The sequence below is a fragment of the Palaemon carinicauda genome, unplaced genomic scaffold, assembly GCF_036898095.1.
Source record: "Palaemon carinicauda isolate YSFRI2023 unplaced genomic scaffold, ASM3689809v2 scaffold430, whole genome shotgun sequence".
NCBI lineage: Eukaryota > Metazoa > Arthropoda > Malacostraca > Decapoda > Palaemonidae > Palaemon > Palaemon carinicauda.
The window spans coordinates 3,203-10,000 of NW_027171685.1; the positions used below are offsets into that span (position 1 = coordinate 3,203).

The 6,798-nt window shown below is 34.7% G+C and overlaps 1 long non-coding RNA gene across 1 annotated transcript in view; it reads right to left on the bottom strand.

Annotated features, from left to right (window-relative positions):
* Positions 1 to 1,350: 1,350 nt before the first annotated feature.
* Positions 1,351 to 6,798, bottom strand: part of LOC137636894 (uncharacterized) — a 16,986-nt gene continuing 11,538 nt past the window's right edge. The window contains exons 2-3 of the long non-coding RNA XR_011043271.1: positions 3,875 to 3,964; positions 1,351 to 1,422 (exon numbers count right to left, since the gene is read on the bottom strand). This is a non-coding gene — a long non-coding RNA (uncharacterized lncRNA). The remainder of the gene's footprint in view (positions 1,423 to 3,874; positions 3,965 to 6,798) is intronic.

The following is a 6,798-nucleotide window of genomic DNA, read 5'->3' on the forward strand; positions in this document are numbered from 1 at the left end:
GTGTTGTCAGGTGTATGAGGATAGAGGAGAATATGTAAAGAATATGCCAGACTATTCAGAGTGTATGTAGGCAAAGGGAAAATGAACCGTAACCAGAGAGAAGGATCCAATGTAGTACTGTCTGGCCAGTCAAAAGACCCCATAACTCTCTAGCGGTAGTATCTCAACGGGGCGGCTGGTGCCCTGGCCAACCTACTACCGTAAAATAGGAGGAATAGAAATTGTTTTTCATATATTTAAGCGATTTTTCAATAAGCTCATTGCAAAATGTCCCTTTCTACTCGCCAAAAAACAAAAACCAAAAATATATTTACAGGCTCAATGAATCTGCTTAATTCCTACGGATTATGCCGTAATAAATCTATGAGATAAATATATTAAATTTTGTTGATAAAAATTTTAGAAATGAAAAACATATAATAAATCACATTTAAATATTACCTATTAAACCTCTGCTGCTTACAACATTAAAATCTTAAAAACAGAAAAAAAAATCAAAATCGGATAAAGTTTTCTGACCAAAACCTCCACAAAATACATTTTGAACAGTTTCAAATAGTGCCTAACTCACTGCACTAGGAGATATATTAACGTGAAGTGTGCACATTGAAAACCATGGGGCAATTTTTTATGACTTATACGAAATCTTACTAAAATCAAGGACAAGGAAAATCCTCTTTTAATAAACAGTCAGAACAAATTCGATCCTACTACACCAACATACAAAACTAAGCAATTTAGTCACCTGGTGGAGTCAATAATGTCACAACCGAAAATTCGAGCTACACTTTCTTTGTCTTGCAAGGCTTAAAAAAAATGCTACATATATAAAGTGAACTATAGACTACAATAGGAAAAGAATGGCCCTGCAAATCACATCTTGAAATAGACCTCAATATAAGAGGATCTATAGACATTATATTTTTGTACAGTTGGAATTTTTCTATAGATGAGAACTTATTAAGGGGGGAGAAAGATGGTAAAAAAAAAAAATCTTGGAAAAGGTCTGATACACTCCTACGTCAAATTGGAATACCATAAGGAATGCAGAGAAATGACGAGGAATACGTCTAATGAGAGAGAGAGAGAGAGAGAGAGAGAGAGAGAGAGAGAGAGAGAGAGAGAGAGAGAGAGAGAGAGAGAGAGAGAGAGGCGTTTTCAGGCCATAACTGCCTTCAAATGCCCTACTTTTACCCGCAAAACCAAAATATAATAAATTATACCCAACATTTTTTAAAACGACAATCAATTTTCCTAAGCACCTCGCTCGTCAAGTTATTTAAATAGTTGCTATCAATGACTCAGATTCGAAACTTGACATAAAAAAAAGGATATCGTATCCGAGGTAAATACTTACGTTTTTAGGAGTCTCTTCTTAACAACTGCTACGACAAAAACTGCTTCAGTACCATCATGGTTTGTCTGAAAAATAAAATCAGGCTGTTTACAACGACAGAGTAAATAGGTAAATGGATTTCATTATTGAATAAAAATGCAAATGTAATGGACCTAGTAATCTTATATAAGCCCCTATTAGTCTACACAAACCCAACATCGAATTTTTAATATCAAAATTATACCATACGTAAACTAACTAGAAATTTCCAAAAGAATAACAATTGCCGCATGTTAGTTGCTTTCGCCAAAATCGAAGATAATTGCCTACAGACAAAAAATTTCAATACACCTGGAAAAACTGGAAAAAGTCAATTCCAGTAAAACAGAATAATAAAATTTCCCCCGGGAAGCTAAAACGAATTCTCCCCTGGAAGAGCTGGCCAGCAAATTCCTTTTTCTGACTGAACTAATAAGTTTACCAAACGCTTCTTCAGGCATACGAGAGACGTGGATGTTCAAAAACTGAAACAGATTCTGTCATTTTGTATCATCGCCCATGAGTGGGGGTGCAAATGTCTCCTATACCAGCCCACAACTTTTCCATGTCTCCAATTTGCGTAGCTCTCTCTCTCTCTCTCTCTCTCTCTTCTCTCTCTCCTCTTCTCTCTCTCTCTCTCTCTCTCTCTCTCTCTCTGGTGGATATACGAGGTGCCTCACACTGAGGGGATCTGGGGGAACCCAAACATAGAATATGGCAATGAATAAGGCAATAAGTAAGGCTCTCTCTCTCTCTCTCTCTCTCTTCTCCTCTCTCTCTCTCTCTCTCTCTCTCTCTCTCTCTCTCTCTCTCTCTCTCTCTGCATATGCAACTCTCTGGTGGATATACGAGGTGCCTCACACTGAGGGATCTGGGGGAACCCAAACATAGAATAAGGCAATAAGAAAGGCTCTCTCTCTCTCTCTCTCTCTCTCTCTCTCTCTCTCTCTCTCTCTCTCTCTCTCTCTCTCTCTCCTGCATTGACCGCGATTGGATTGAATTTTCTTTTTTGACTTCTAAACCAGTAACAGATAATCAACTTCTCTGACGTTCTGGCGTTATTTTATACATTGCCTCTACACGTTTATTTCTGCCTTGAAACATCTGTTTTAGTTTCATCAGCATGGGTCCTTCGATTAAATTCGATTAGCAACTCTGTTTCTCTTCTATCGGATCCCAATGGCAGATTTCTTCCGTAACAGAATAACAAATAGCCATGTTTACAGGGCAAGTGGAACCTAATTAACCAACAGCTAAAGTTCATCTGGTAAATAAGTATAACTCCGTCCATTGAGTTCTCCGGAGAGCACGAACATGGGCAATGAATTTACTCCCCCTTGGTACTCGTTATTGACGTCACCAGCTCTTCTTTCTGCTTCCCATTGTTAACTGGCAACAGTGTCCGTCCGTGTGAACGCACCTTAAGGGATAGTTATAATCTAAATCCATTTAACATATTGCTTCTCAATGTTAACATTTATATTTATCCAATGAATAATCGACCATAGTTAAGAGTGTGGCTAAAGTGTCACACTTTAAACACATTGTTTTGATATAAACCACTGATTATAAATACTGTTTTATTGGCTAACTCATGCAGCATCAAAATATTCAACCTATTATGCCATACACCTAGATGAAGTGACTCTACTGACAACAAACCTTCCGATGTTGTTATTATTATTATTATTATTATTATTATTATTATTATTATTATTATTATTAAATGCAAAGCGACAACCCTAGTTGGAAAAGCAGAATGTTATAAGCCCAGGGGCCTCAACAGGGAAAATAGCCAATGAAGAAAGGAAATAAGGAAAAATAAAATATTTCAGAATAGTAACAACATTATCATCATCATTGTACAGCTAGACTAAATGGCAACAAGATTTTTGGAAATAAAATGATAACTAAAACAAACTTATACAAATTATATGAAAGTTTTTCCATGTAGCCAACATAGTAATTATAATAATCACATTTAAATTCAGATAAAATACCAAAGACATTATATAGATATCCCAATTTCCTCAAAATACACACCAAAATCTACAAATAGTCCTAAAACTACAGTTAAAAAACCGTAATTCTAATCAGAAATTCTCCTTGAAAATATACTGTTCTCAGCTGTATTTCAGTAAAATACAAGTGACCGTAATTTATACCCTATTTTATCATTATCTTTTACGGGTTGGTGACCGTAATATCACTGCTTTACGTCAATATATTTGTCTTAAAAAGGTTAAATGCCCGGGGACATTTATTCCAGGATTTTTACCATACTTTTATGGGAATTCTTAACAGTTTAAAATCCTTCCTCACAATGATGATTACACAAACACTTTGGAAATCATGAATTAAATATTCACTTTGTTCGTAATTGTTAATGGCTATAGAAACTTAATACTAGCTTTTGTTCTCATCTTAAATATTACTCAAGATTAAACTTTAATTTAGTACATTATCTTTTGAAATTAAAAGTATCCTGTTATTCCTCACCTTGAATGAAGTCACGGCAAAGGTTATAGTTTGATCTTCACTGATGAAGTTAGAAGCTTTTCGTCCGTAACTTCTAGGTTAAAACAGCACCTGTAAATTTAAATTTAATCAGCTACATACAAATTTAAAGTCACTAAAGATTGATACATTTCTGGCACATTCATACATCTTTAATTATTATTATTATTATTATTATTATTATTATTATTACTTGCTAAGCTACAACCCTACTTCCAAAAGCAAGATGCTATAAGCCCAGGGGTTCCAATAGGGAAAATAGCCCAATGAGGAAAGGAAACGAGAAAATAAGAGAATTAATATATGCAATGAAAAGGAAAATCTAACATTATAGTTTGAGTTGTCTTGGACAATCCTTATAGAATTCCTCCTATGTACATCGTATCCTATGTACACTGTAGACTATGTATAGGACCCACTTTGTCCTCTCCTTCTTATGTACATCGTAGACTACAGTATGTACTGTACATCGTAGACTAAGTTTAACTTCATAGGAGTAATGTGTATAACAAATATAGATTTTACCTTTCTACTTATTACTCATGTTCATGACGTCAACATCTAAATTTAATATGTTTATCTTATTTCTCTTAGTCAATTATGATAAATACACAGATTCCGTTTACGAATTCAATAAATTGAGCAGTGTTCAACCAATTTTACCAAAAGACCAAATGGAAAATCTTGCCTACATATTTGTTCATCCATAATCGGAGTTCATGAGCCGTCCAACTTCTAAAATCTCTAGGTTGAGAGAGAGAGAGAGAGAGAGAGAGAGAGAGAGAGAGAGAGAGGAGAGAGAGAGAGAGAGAGAGAGAGAGAGAGAGAGGCGGTTACATGGCAGGGGTTAATATATATACCAGGCATATGCCAAATAACTACCTGTTCATAATTAGAACTTATCAAAGAATTCAACAAAATTCTTTCATCTTCAATCACAATATGGTAAAAGGATAGGCATTTTATATATTCTATATCCAACGAAGATTCATAGATTCTTTCAAATACGAATCATCTTTCATAATTAGGATTAAGGTTTTTGTGGAATGTTAGTTTGGGCATTTAAACTATTGATTTGGGAAATTAGGTTGTCAGGAACTATTCCTCGAGTTGACGACTTCACAAAACAAGATGGCAGGTAGAAATTCCTTCCTTAAACTTCAAATATTCACCTATTCGCATCATTAAGCTTATCTAAAGTTGATTACCTTATTAGTTTACTGAAATCCGCCTTTACTTGAAACACTATGGAAAAAAAAAATCTTATCTAGTTATTTAGTTTAACTATCAATGCTTGGGCTCGCTCTTAAAGTAATAATGTCCAAGTTAAGCTTTTAATTTCTCAACAAAGGCTTCCTTTGATACTTTTAGTTCAATTCAAAATGCTACTAATCTTGCAACAATTTTTTTTTTCCTGTCATGAAATCAGGTCACTTGGTGGTAGGAGACGAAACGTCCTAATTCGTCAAATCAAGGGAAATATCAGTTGACAGAAAACCTGTCTATTTCTCCAATAGAATACTGAAAGATGACTGCTCATTTCCACACAAAATGCTTTGCCTACATGTTTTGCCATTTAGATGAGTAATAAGTTACCAATATAATGTATACAGTCCAAGGGTAATCAATGCATTATTACTGGCTACATATTAGGTCATTCAAATAAAACTTGGTCAAGTAAATGATAAGAGATATTGATCATTACACCATGTTATCAACTGTGGTACAATATTGCATGCTTTCTTACCAATTATACTATTACTATTATCATTATTATCATTACTTGCTAAGCTACAACCCTAGTTGGAAAAACAAGGTGCCCTTGGACTTGTAAGTCCAAGGGCTCCAACTGGGAAAGTAGCCCAGCAAGGAAAAGGAAATAAGAAATTAGATAAATGACTTGAAGTATTTTTACGCTTACATTGAGCTAACAACCGAATTCTCCACTATTGTCGGTATACTTTACTATTCTCATATCAAGACACACTTGAGAAAAGCCAAGGAAATCCTACCTGCACTAATACAACCTGTGTATCATTTATCAATTTATAATTTGTTTTACTTACATTGAGTTGTATTCATATGATATAAGAAAAGACATCTAATGTACTTCATTTGAATATTCGGCCATTCTGATTACAGTTCCTTACGCATATGTCATGAAAAAAAGAAAATAATGCCAGGTTGTTAAATACTCCAAAATAAGACAGCAAGTTTAACGGGTATAACATCCCAGGATAGAAAATACTCGATAACGCTTAATCTGCGCTGAATTAAAGCTAGAACAATTATGATGTGAACAATGATCCCTAAATCTATCAATGTGTAAAGAGTTTTGTTGCACAGTGCATCACACGGCCAACAACAAATCCTGTCAAAACTAAACTAGTGACGAGAGTGGTTTTGTTATGGGACCAAAGATTCCCCGAGTTCTATGGCTTTTCTAAATGCCGTCCCAAAGATTGTATATAATCACCGTATTAACAAAAACGACTTTTTCAAGATTAAGCTCTTGACTAAAAAGAGTTCTATGCTAGAGTAAACTTTTTTACAGTATTAGATTTGACTGAGCCTCTTGCTTGAGGGTAACACTCGGACACACTATTCGACCATTTCTCCTGTTTTTGTTTTTTTGAAGTTTGAAGTTGATATTCATAAAATATTTCCTTTTAATTGGTTATTACTTCGCTTGTAGTTTATTTCCTGTCCTCACTGGACTATTTTTCCTTGTTGGATTCTTTGGGCTTTTATCATCTTTCTTTTCCCACAGGAGATGTGACTTAACTAGTAATAATACAAATTTGGTTCTAGAGAAATTAACGAGACAAATTATTTAGCAATGAAGCATAAGCTATGTACCTGGTCAAGCCAATCTCAAGTGGTGGCCTGTTGATAAAATCCTTGCC